This window comes from Bufo gargarizans, chromosome 5, assembly GCF_014858855.1.
Source record: "Bufo gargarizans isolate SCDJY-AF-19 chromosome 5, ASM1485885v1, whole genome shotgun sequence".
NCBI lineage: Eukaryota > Metazoa > Chordata > Amphibia > Anura > Bufonidae > Bufo > Bufo gargarizans.
The window spans coordinates 37,994,479-38,007,742 of NC_058084.1; positions in this window are offsets into that span (position 1 = coordinate 37,994,479).

Below are 13,264 nucleotides of genomic sequence, written 5' to 3' on the forward strand. Positions count from 1 at the left end.
TTGGAATATCTCATAGTGCACAAGGCTGCCATTGTAAGGTGTGCTGACTGTTATCTGTCTCATGGATAGATTGATGGCTTGCACATACCTGGCTTTTGGCATATAGCCTTTGTGTGGTTGTCTATTGTATGTTGTACATAACAGGAGTCTAAGACACATCCAGCTATCATCTTAAGGCCTCATGCACACGACCGTTGTGTGCATCCGCGGCCGTTGTGCCGTTTTCCGTTTTTTTTTCGCGGACCCATTGACTTTCAATGGGTCCGTGGAAAAATCGGAAAATGCACCGTTTGGCAACCGCATCCGTGATCCGTGTTTCCTGGCCGTGAAAAAAATAGGACCTGTCCTATTTTTTTCACGGCCAACGGTTCACGGACCCATTCAAGTCAATGGGTCCGTGAAAAATCAGGGATGCACACAAGATTGTCATCCGCGTCCGTGATCAGTGATCCGTGTCTGTTTTTTCCTATCATTTCAATAGCAAACTTGACTTAGATTTTTTTTTCATTTTTCATGTCTGTGGATCCTCCAAAAATCAAGGAAGACCCACGGACGAAAAAACGGTCACGGGCCTACGGACCCCGTTTTTGCGGACCTTAAAAAAAAATGGTCGTGTGCATGAGGCCTAATGCTGTTGCCAAACCATTTTGATGGGGTTCCCATCAATTTCTAACCTTTTTTATGAACCAGACACCTTCTTTTCTTCCAAAAAGGGGGTGCCTGGGGCTCTCCCATTGACTTCAATTGTATTCAAGCACCTGAAGTATTCGGCTGAGCACTCGGATCTGCCGAGCAAAGCGATGCTCAAGCTGAACAGCAGTTTGGCCGAGCATGCTCGCTCATCACTAGTAGCCAGTGATGGAGTCGTTTTTACGCCTGTTTTCAGGCATAAATGATTTACAGATGACCCGGCCCTCGCCACTAAGACGGCATAAAAATGGCCAAGGACAAAATATTGTTGCACGGATGTTGCACAAAAAAAACAAAAAACCTCCACAGCCTGCTGTTTCCATGCCGCTGCTCCATTCCCGGCTGCTTCAGGCAGCGGCACATGATCCTGTGACTGCTGCAGCCAGTTACTGGTCTCAGTGACCATGTGTGCATGAACAGCACATCACTGCAGCTGATTGACCACTGCGGTCATGGGACCAAAGCACTTCCGCCCCTGCCAGAATCGGGCAGCTGTACAGGAACAGCGGGACTGTGGACAGGTGAGTGTTTTTGTTGGGCACAGATATATACAGTATTTCTAACACAGATTCCCGTCCGTTGGCATCCATCTATTTGGCGTATGTTGAACGGATCTGCTAAGCGAATGATAGAACAGTGGCGTGAACATTGCCTTACCTGCAGATTTGCACATTTTACTGACGCGTTGCGGATTTGTTCCGCTCCTTTTTATGTCTTGTGAGGACGTTTCCTTAGGCAACCTGTGGTTCTTAAACTACAACCCCCAGTATGCCCTATTGGATTCCTGCTGGGACTCGTGTTCACGTATGGGGCTGCAGTTTGCATTAGTATCTGCTGTCTGCTAGCTTTGAACCGTACGTCAATACGGCTCCTGTTGTGGATCTCTAATAGCTTTAGCCTGGAGCAAAGTCAATATCCAGCACTGCTCCGGCTAATGGCGGCCTCGTTACTGCGGCTATAGAAGTAATCATTGCTCAATATCTCCGTATAACAGCAGAACAGGTCAATGCGTTTGACCCGGCCGTGACTGCACAGGTAAAGCGACGGCTCCGAAGAAATGCGCCAGTGATATCTGCACCTCAAGCTGTATATACTGCTGAGGTTCATAGAAGGGTATGTCTTGTAGACACAGTACAGCTTTTCCTCCTCCGTACACGGCCCCAGACACATGCATGCTCAGCCAGACAAGTAAGGATGTGTTTTTAATTCAAAATAGGAGAAAGCTGCTCTGAGAGAACAAAGGTATCAGCCATCGAAATTCATCTTGCCCGATCCTTCTTTCTCCCGACATCATCATCATGGGAGAGTCCATCAGGATAGGCAGAGGATCTGATTAATGATAATTTATTGTATATGGGGCCATTATTCAAACCATCCCCTGAGTTTAGATGACAAGCAGCAAATTGTCTAAATTACAGTATTTTAAAAGAGGTATTCTAGTTAGAGAAAGTTATCCGGTATCCCAGGGGTAGGGGCCCCGCTGATCCCGAGAACAGGAGCCCTGTACCCCGTGAAATAAACGGAGCATTCATTTCTATGGGAGCGCCAGAGATAGCCGCGTACAGCGCTCCAGCCTTGGCGGCTAGTCGATACGTCTCACGTGTTGTGTCTCATACAGCTGCCGCGGATGGGCACCTCTGCTCTTGGGAATAGGGGGGATATGCCCTGGTGTATTTACGCTGAGCACTCCCGACCCCCTATACCTATGCAGCAGAACGCTCGGCCCTTCATTCACCTGACAGCTGCTGACGGGATTGGGTTCAGACTAGGGATCGACCGATATTGATTTTTTAGAGCCGACACCGATAATCTGTGAACTTTCAGGCCGATAGCCGATAATTTATACCGATATTCTGTGAATTTTCATTTTTGGAAAAAGGAAAAAAATTCCTACACAAATCTGCTGAAAATGAATATGTTTATTGTTAACGTGTATTTTTTTTTTTTGTAAATCTTTCTTTTTCATTTCTAATTAATATTTTGGTGTGGGTCTTTTTATACTTTTTTACTAACTATTAGCCCCGTTAGGGACTAGAACCCTTGTCCTATTCACCCTGATAGATCTCTCTGATGGTGAATAGGACCTCACACTCTCCCTGCTGCCCTGTGCTCTGTGCACACAGCAGCAGAGAGCTGACCATGGCAGCCAGGGCTTGAGTAGCGTCCTGGCTGCCATGGTAACCGATCGGAGCCCCAGGATTACACTGCTGAGGCTCCGATCGGAACTTCCACTGAGGAGGAGGGGAGAGGGGACCCTGTGGCCACTGCCACCAATGATTAATACTGGGGGGCTTTGGTGGGGGGGCGCATTAGCCCCCATTATGCCTCTCATTAGCCCCCATTATGCCTCATTAGCCCCCATCATCAGCCCTTATGCCTCTCATTAGCCCCCATTATGCCTCTCATTAGCCCCATTATGCCTCTCATTAGCCCCCATCATCAGCCCTTATGCCTCTCATTAGCCCCCATTATGCCTCTCATTAGCCCCCATCATCAGCCCTTATGCCTCTCATTAGCCCCCATTATGCCTCTCATTAGCCCCCATTATGCCTCTCATTAGCCCCCATCAGCCTAATTTTTTATAAAATAAAAAATCACTTACCTCTCTGCTCCTGGACGCCGCCACTCCTCGCCGCCCGCGATTTTCTTCCTTCTGATGTCGGCTCTCGGCTGTGCACTCTGAACTGGCGCGCACAGCGTGACGTCATAAAGCGCCTCACGCTGTGCGCAGCCCTACACAGCCGAGGACCAGGAAGCGGTAAGTACAGAGCGTTCACCGCTTCCTGGTCCTCTGGTACTAAGGAGTGCTTCCAAAATGGAAGCGCTTCATTCGTATTCGCCGGCAAGCAGGCTTGATTAGGGTGTGCCCAGGCACACCCGGCACATCCCGTGCGCACGCCTATGCATGCCATTATAACTGTAGGCTGTCTAGGCACAATGGAAGTTGTAGTTTCGCAACAGCTGTAAGGCCACGAATTTGACATCCCTGTGTTAGATGGTGGGTCGGTCCTGCCAAAATAGTCAGATTTGGTCAATGTTAGGGTCTGGCTACATGGCGACCTGTGCAACGCGACAAGAAATTCACACATTTGATAAATTGCATTTTAATAGTGGCGCAAGGCGACATGTTATAACTGCGACGCAACAGTCGCAGAAACATCTGACTTGGATGGATTTTTTTGCAACTGTCGCATCGCAGTCACAGCATGTTGCAGTAAAATGCGTTATAACGTCATGTAGCCAGACCCTAGCAATTTTGTCAGGACAGACCCACCATCTAACGCAGTGATGTCAAGCTCACGGCTTTCCAGCTGTTGCAAAACTACAACTTCCATCATGCCCTGACTACCCACAGTTATCATGGCACGCTGGGAGTTGTAGTTTCGCAACAGCTGGAGGGCCACATCTTTGACACCTTATTCTAATGTGTTCGGCAGTGTATTCTGTCGGCGCATCCCCTTAAAAACATTGTAAATAATCATCTATGAAAACCGGACCATAGAGATGAGCGAAGTTTTGAGGAACTTTATTTGCCTGCTTCGCCAAACTTTGTCAATAAATTGGATTCATTACAAACGACTTCCATTGTATGGAGCGAGTGCAATGATGGGGAACAGAGATCGTGACGCCCCCCCTCCGTCATTTAACCTCTTAGATGCCACGTTCAACACTGATCGCGGCATCTGAGAGTCAGGTGCTCAGGGATTAATCCGGGGTAAAAAATAAATAAAGATATTCACCTCATCCACTTGATTGTGCAGAGTCTTAATTGAAGAAAACCCGCCAAAGGACCTGCGACGAGCGTGAAGACGTCCCCACGTGACAGGTACCATTCCATCTCGTGGTGACATCCTTTGGCGGGTTTTCTTCAATCAAGACGGGAGCGGACGGCCTCAAGTGGAGGAGGTGAGTATAATGTTTTTTACCTTTAGCCACCATTTTAGCAAAAATTTATTCGTTACCACGAAGCACGAGAAAATTCGGCTTCAAGGCGAATCAAATTTTTCCTGAAATTCGGATACTTTGGATTTGCTCGACACTAGTCCTAACGAGTAATGAATGAACGCCCCAAAGTTTCCATTGTCTCGTCCTATATACTGTATATTACCGCCAGCAGATAAGTCTACAATGCTGTATACGTTTCACAAAAAGCGAGCGGGAGCGAAGGAAGCCGGAAACAGAGGCCGCCTGTGTGGGGTGAGCAGGAGAGGAGAATGTCATTTATTTTCTTGGGTGTCAATTGGCCGTGACATTATGGGAGTCTGTCTCTTTGTAGCCATGATTGGTATGGCGCTGTGTACTTCATCATTATGGATCGGTTATACCGTCGAGCCGGCGCAGCCAGAAATGTAATTTGTCTAGCTTCAAATAATAAAATATGGAAGCTGGCGCTCAATATGAAGCCGAAAAAATGTATTGAGGGCTGTAAAGCTGATTTTCAGGATTCCTTCAATGTGCACACGAGTAATAATACTAATACGTTCTGCTACAGACACCAAATCCTGACAGGCCGGGAGTGAAGGGGTTAACCGCATACGGTCAGCGCTTCGCATAGGCTCCATGGATCACTGCTGATCCCTACTTCACATATCTGTCTAAAGCTCCTGGATGTTCCCCCCACCTCGCCGCCCGCGCTGATTTCATTTCTTGTAAATCCCCCGGGTATTATACAGAGCACCGTAATCTATAGAGCTATAGATCTCAGCGAGGACAAGGCTCCGGCAGCCATGATGGATTGTGTCAGGACGCGCCGCCTCTGCCGCCGCTTTTTAGATTTGTTCTGTCCGGGACGTATTCATGTTTACAGTAAGTAATACATCGTGCGGCGGTGGCAGAAAATGCCTTCCGTCGGAGTGATGGGCAAAGCGGAGAAAAGAAGGAAAGAAAATGCCTGTGTTACTTAAAGGGCACCTGTCAGCAGAATCAACCATGGTTAGTCAGGCAGGGTTGATCCTGCTGATTAAAATGGTACCCGTCTTGTGAAATTCGGTTGCGGTGTTGCCAAGAAAAAAATGAGTTTTAGGCTACATGCACACGACCGTTGTGCAAATCGCGGATCCGCTAAACACGGATGGCGTCCGTGTGTGTTCCGCAGTTTGCGGAACGGCACGGACAGCCTTTAATATAACTGCCTATTCTTGTCCGCAAAGTGTGGACAAGAATAGGACAGGTTATATTTTTTTTTTTGCGGACCACGGAACGGAGCAACGGAAGCGGACAGCACATGGAGTTCTGTCTCCGCATCTTTTGCGGCCCCATTGAAGTGAATGGGTCCGCATCTGAGCCACCAAAACTGCGGCTAAGGCTGCGCGACACATAGGGCACAACTACACTGCAACATGTGTCGCACCAATGGCGCGCGACAATTTTTATAATGATAGTCTATGGTGTCGCACTGCGACTGCGACACGACAGTTGCAGAAAAATCCATCTTGGATCCGCGTCGCAGCATGTCGCAGTGCGACACCATAGACTATCATTATAAAAATTGTCGTGCGACAAAATGTCTTCGTGTAGCCCTAGCCGAATACGTTATGAAAATGAGGAGTTCAGTGCACCAAGGGGCCGGGCCCAGACCCTCGGTGCACCTCAGTTCCGTAGCGTTCCAGTGCTGGCCACGCCCCTTAGTGTACTGAAACCCTCATTTGCAGAAAGAATAAAGTTTTTTTTCTCTGGAACTCCGTAAGCAATTCTCACAAGACAGGTATCATTTTAATAGGCAGGATCAACCCTGACAGGCAGTTGGTCCTGCTGAGGTTATTCTTTAACCCCTTAAGGACACAGCCTTTTTACACCTTAGGACCAGGCCATTTTTTGCAAATCTGACCAGAGTCACTTTAAGTGCTGATAACTTTAAAACGCTTTGACTTATCCAGGCCGTTCTGAGATTGTTTTTTTGTCACATATTGTACTTCATGACACTGGTAAAATGAAGTAAAAAAAAATATTTTTTTTGCACCAAAAAATACCTAATTTAACAAAAATTTGGAAAAATTTGTAAATTTCAAAGTTTCAGTTTCTCTACTTCTGTAATACATAGTAATACCCCTAAAAATTGTGATGCCTTTACATTCCCCATATGTCTACTTCATGTTTGAATTATTTTGGGAATGATATTTTATTTTTTGGGGATGTTACAAGGCTTAGAAGTTTAGAAGCAAATCTTGAAATTTTTCAGAAATTTACAAAAACCAAATTTTTAGGGACCACTACAGCTCTGAAGTTACTTTGCGAGGCTTACATAATAGAAACCACCCAAAAATGACCCCATTCTATAAACTACACCCCTCAAGGTATTCAAAACTGATTTTACAAACTTCGTTAACCCTTTAGGTGTTGCACAAGAGTTATTGGCAAATGGGGATGAAATTTGAGAATTTCATTTTTTTGGCTAATTTTCCATTTTAACCCATTTTTTCCACTAACAAAGCAAGGGTTAACAGCCAAACAAGACTGTATCTTTATTGCCCTGACTCTGCCGTTTACAGAAACACCCTATATGTGGCCGTAAACTACTGTACGGCCACACAGCGGGGCGTAGAGTGAAAGGTGCGCCATATGGTTTTTGGAAGGCAGGTTTTGCTGGACTGTTTTTTTGACACCATGTCCCATTTGAAGCCCCCTGATGCACCCCTAGAGTAGAAACTCCATAAAAGTAACCCCATCTAAGAAACTACACCCCTCAAGGTATTCAAAACTGATTTTACAAACTTCATTAACCCTTTAGGTGTTGCACAAGAGTTATTGGCAAATGGGGATGAAATTTGAGAATTTCATTTTTTTGCCTAATTTTCCATTTTAACCAATTTTTTTCCACTAAAAAAGCAAGGGTTAACAGCCAAACAAGACTGTATCTTTATTGCCCTGACTCTGCAGTTTACAGAAACACCCCATATGTGTCCGTAAACTACTGTACGGCCACACAGCGGGGCGTAGAGTGAAAGGTGCGCCATATGGTTTTTGGAAGGCAGGTTTTGCTGGACAGTTTTTTTGACACCATGTCCCATTTGAAGCCCCCCTGATGCAACCCTAGAGTAGAAACTCCATAAAAGTGACCCCATCTAAGAAACTACACCCCTCAAGGTATTCAAAACTGATTTTACAAAGTTTGTTAACCCTTTAGGTGTTGCACAAGATTTAATGGAAAATAGAGATACAATTTCAAAATTTCACTTTTTTGGCAGATTTTCCATTTTAATATTTTTTTTCCAGTTACAAAGCAAGGGTTAACAGCAAAACAAAACTCATTATTTATGGCCCTGATTCTGTAGTTTACAGAAACCCCCAATATGTGGTCGTAAACCGCTGTACGGGCACACGGCAGGGCGCAGAAGGAAAGGAATGCCATACGTCTTTTGGAAGGCAGATTTTGCTGGACTGTTTTTTTTACACCATGTCCCATTTGAAGCCCCCTGATGCACCCCTAGAGTAGAAACTCCATAAAAGTGACCCCATCTAAGAAACTACACCCCTCAAGGTATTCAAAACTGAAGTTACAAAGTTTGTTAACCCTTTAGGTGTTGCACAAGATTTAATGGAAAATAGAGATACAATTTCAAAATTTCACTTTTTTGGCAGATTTTCCATTTTAATATTTTTTTTCCAGTTACAAAGCAAGGGTTAACAGCAAAACAAAACTCATTATTTATGGCCCTGATTCTGTAGTTTACAGAAACACCCCATATGTGGTCGTAAACTGCTGTACGGGCACACGGCAGGGCGCAGAAGGAAAGGAATGCCATACGTTTTTTGGAAGGCAGATTTTGCTGGACTGGTTTTATTGACACCATGTCCCATTTGAAGCCCCCCTGATGCACCCCTAGAGTAGTAACTCCAAAAAAGTGACCCCATTTTAGAAACTACGGGATAAGGTGGCAGTTTTGTTGGTACTAGTTTAGGGTACATATGATTTTTGGTTGCTCTATATTACACTTTTTGTGCGGCAAGGTAACAAGAAATAGCTTTTTTGGCACCGTTTTTTTTTTTTTGTTATTTACAACATTCATCTGACAGGTTAGATCATGTGGTAATTTTATAGAGCAGGTTGTCACGGACGCGGCGATACCTAATATGTATACAATTTTTTTTATTTATGTAAGTTTTACACAATGAATTAATTTTTAAAACAAAAAAAAGTTTTAGTGTCTCCATAGTCTAAGAGCCATAGTTTTTTCAGTTTTTGGGCGATTATCTCAAGTAGGGTCTCATTTTTTGCGGGATGAGATTACGGTTTTATTGGCACTATTTTGGGGTGCATATGACTTTTTGATCGCTTGCTGTTACACTTTTTGTGAAGTAAGATGACAAAAAATAGCTTTTTTTACACCGTTTTTTTTTTTTTTTTTTTACGGTGGTCACCTGAGGGGTTAGGTCATGTGATATTTTTATAGAGCCGGTCGATACGGACGCGGCGATACCTAATATGTATACTTTTTTTTATTTATGTAAGTTTTACACAATGATTTCATTTTTGAAACAAAAAAAATCATGTTTTAGTGTTTCCATAGTCTAAGAGCCATAGTTTTTTCAGTTTTGGGGCGATTATCTTGGGTAGGGTATGATTTTTGCGGGATGAGATGACGGTTTGATTGTTACAATTTTGGAGTACATACAACTTTTTTGATCACTTTTATTAACTTTTTTGGGAAGTAAGGTGGGCAAAATTTCAATTTCATCATAGTTTTTAATTTTTTATTTTTATGGCGTTCACCGTTTGGGTAAAGTAACATGACCGTTTTATAGATCAGGTCGTTACGGACGCGGCGATACCAAACATGTGTAGGGAATTTTTTTTTTTTTTTTTTAATCAGTGATAAATGTGTTTTTTGATTTTTACTTTATTTTCACTTTTTTTCACTTTCTTTTTGACCCAGACCCACTTGGTTCTTGAAGATCCAGTGGGTCTGATGTCTGTATAATACAGTACAGTACAATATATAGTACTTTACTGTATTTTACACTTTGTCTGAACAGATCTATGCCTTTCAGCACAGATCTGTTCAGCACCATGGACAGCAGGATGCCTGAGAAGGCGTCCTGTTGCCATGGGAACCTTCCCCGTCTGCTCAGTTATGGTCAGAACTGCGCAGACGGGGAAGGGTAAGGACGGGGCTCTGGGGGGGCTGCCTGGGAGCTCTCTCCCTCTCCATTCGGGGGGCTGCAAAGGCACAGCAGCCCCCCGATGGGAGAGGGAGGGAGCTCCCTGCGCTGTTAACCTTTTCCATACAGCGGTCCGTACGGACCGCGGTATGGAAAGGGTTAAACGGCTGACATCGCAGCACAGATGTCAGCCGTTTATACCAGGGTGCCAGCAATGTGCTGGCACCCTGGTATACCCACTAGAAACCAACGATTATTCAAGGGGAGGCGGGCGGGGGATCGCGATCCCGCCTACCGCACCGCCCGCCTCCCGCACCGCCCGCACCGCCCGCAACCCTCCCCCTGCACCTCCCACCGTGCTCAAATAACTTAGGGGTGCAGGGGGGAGGGATGCAGGAACATTTTTGGAATCCTAAAGTTTCTGATCCCCGCGGAAACTGCAGAAATCGCAGCAAACCGCAGGTCTGAATTGACCTGCGGTTTGCCGCGATCGCCGACATGGGGGGGGTCACGGGACCCCCCCGCGCATTTAGCCTAGGTGCCTGCTCAATGATTTGAGCAGGCACCGGGTTCCGATCACTGCCAGCCGCACGGCAGTGATCAGAAATACACAGGGCGTACATGTACGCCCTGTGTCCTTAAGAGGTTAAAGCAGGGGTCAGAAAGCTCTGGCACTCCAGCTGTTGTGAAACTACAACTCCCAGCATGCACAGCCGTTCAACTGTTCTTTGAACTCCCATATAGTAGTGAATGAAGCACGCTGGGAGTTATAGCTTCACAACAGCTTGCTGACTTCTGCTTTAACCCCTTCCTGGCGCAGCGATTTTCAGTTTTTGCATTTTCGTTTTTCGCTCTGTGCCATAACTTCTTTATTTTTCAGTTTCCATAGCTGTTTGAGGGCTTGTTTTTTGCAGGGCAAGGTGTTACTTTCTAATGACACAATTAAATATGGCATACAGTGCAGTGGGGAGCGGGGGGGGGGGGGAATCCAAATGGGGGAAAAACAAAATTCTGGGTTTTATGGGTTTTGTTTTTACGGTGTTCACTATGCGGTAAAACTGACTTGTGCTCTTCATTCTCCAGGTCAGTACGATTACGGCGATACCACACATATAGGCCCCTTTTACACGGGGAGAATTCCGTGCGGGTGCAATGCGTGAGGTGAACGCATTGCACCCGCACTGAATCCGGACCCATTCACTTCAATGGGGCTGTGCACATGAGCAGTGATTTTCACGCATCACTTGTGCGTAGCGTGAAAAATCGCGGCATGTTCTATATTCTGCGTTTTTCACGCAATGCAGGCCCCATAGAAATAAATGGGGATGCGTGAAAATCGCATAGCATCCGCAAGCAAGTGCGGATGAGGTGCGATTTTCACGCATGGTTGCTAGGAGATGATAGTAAATTGATAAAAGTCAATTTACTGTATTATTTTCCCTTATAACATGGTTATAAAGGAAAATGATTGCATTCCTAATACAGAATTCTTACTAAAATGTGGCTTGAGGGGTTAAAAAAATAAATAAATATTAACTCCCCTCATCCACTTGATCGCGCAGCCGGCATCGTCTTCTTTCTTCTTCTTTCAGGACCTGCAAAAGGACCTTTGATGTCGTAATCGCGCTCACCACGTGGTGACGTCAGCGCAGGTCCTGCTTGCTGAAGGAAGGATCTTCTATCTTTATTCAGCAGGGCCTGCGCTGACAGTGGTGAGTGCGATTACGTCATCAAAGGTCCTTTTGCAGATCCTGAAAGAAGAAGACGATGCCGGCTGCGCAATCAAGTGGATAAGCTGAGTTAATATTTATTTATTTTTTTAACCCCTCATGCCACATTTTAGTAAGAATTCTGTATTAAGAATGCTATTATTTGCAATGTTCCAGCATACTTTATGTTTAAATTCCTTGCTGTCAGTGAATGGAAACATTAACTTCTCCTTTTCACAGAAACTCAGACGCTAGCAAAATGCCCCATTGGAGAATGAGTTATTAAAGGGGTATTCCATCTTATATCTTACATCCTACATATGGACATCCCATGAATGTCTGGTTCGGGCCCCATATCTGGGTGTGCTCATAGAATGGTGTCCCATATACGGAGAGAGCTGTGGAGCTGCAGATCATTCTCCTCCTGGATGTGGTGGCCGCTTCACCTGGATTAGGCCTCATACACACAACCATAGTTTCGCTCCTCATCCGATCCGCATTTTTTTACCGATCAGATGCGGATCCATTCATTTCAATGTGGACAGTACGTCATGTGAGACCCGCATCTTTCACACACTATGGCCTATCCTGTGGGGTCAGTGTAATATTACATACTGTCCCCAGCATCACATGGGGCATGATGCGGAAATAAAGTGGGCACCCGTGTGCGCCTGTACAGACTGGCACATTTACAAGTTTAGGGCTCGTTCACACAAAAATTTTTTGAGTTCCGTATATGGTCCCTATACGGAACGATGCTTTTCAATGGTTCCGCACAAAAAACGTATGCATTCCATTTCCGTATTTCCGTTTTTCTGTTCCGTTGAAAGATAGAACATGTCCTATTATTGCCCGCAAATCACGTTACGTGGCTCCATTCAAGTCAAAGGGTCCGCAAAAAAAATGGAACACATACGGAATGTACTCTGTATGTCTTCCGTATCCGTTCCATTTTTGCGGAACCATCTATTGAAAATGTTATGCCCAGCCCAATTTTTTCTATGCAATTACTGTATACTGTATATGACATACGGAAAAATGGAAGGAACCACTACTGAAAAAAAAACTACTGAAAAACGGATCTGGGAAAAACGGCCCCGCAAAACACTGAAAAAGACGTTTGTGTGAACGAGCCCTTAAGGGACTTGTACAAAATCGGTGTTATCTCCGATCCGGGTCATTCTGGCCGGGTGTCAGCTGTAAGACACAACTGACACTCATCACATATGGAGTGGGCTCAGAGCTTAAGCCTCCTCCATACACTTCTACTGCGCCAAGGACGTACAGCTGCATGGTGCATGTAAGGGTTAATTCAATACAGATAGCAAAATGTCTGGACATTATTTCTCTGCACCTGGCCGGTATCAGACGAGGAGTTACAGGGGACATACGTCAGCCATAGCGTTAAATCCACCATCATAATATTCAGTGTCGGACTGACCGACGACCAGAGGATATCTTCTGGTGGGCCCAGGGTCGGATATAATAGTGGGCCTCAAAAGTCCAGTAGAAACATTCATTTGGCGCTGCCTTTGAAGTTTAAACTAGGGTCTATTTCTTTAAATCAAAACTTATTAGACTTTATTGATGATATCGGGGTTGGCTCCAAGAATAATTTCATCTGGTGGGCTCAAGGAACCCCAGTCTGACCCTGATAATATTGTGTGGGTTCCATTTGTGCAACCAAAATATCTGTGACCTGTCGAGGAATGGGGTCCACCAGAACTCTTGAGGAGTCTTGTGGTGTCTAGCATCAAGATGTTACC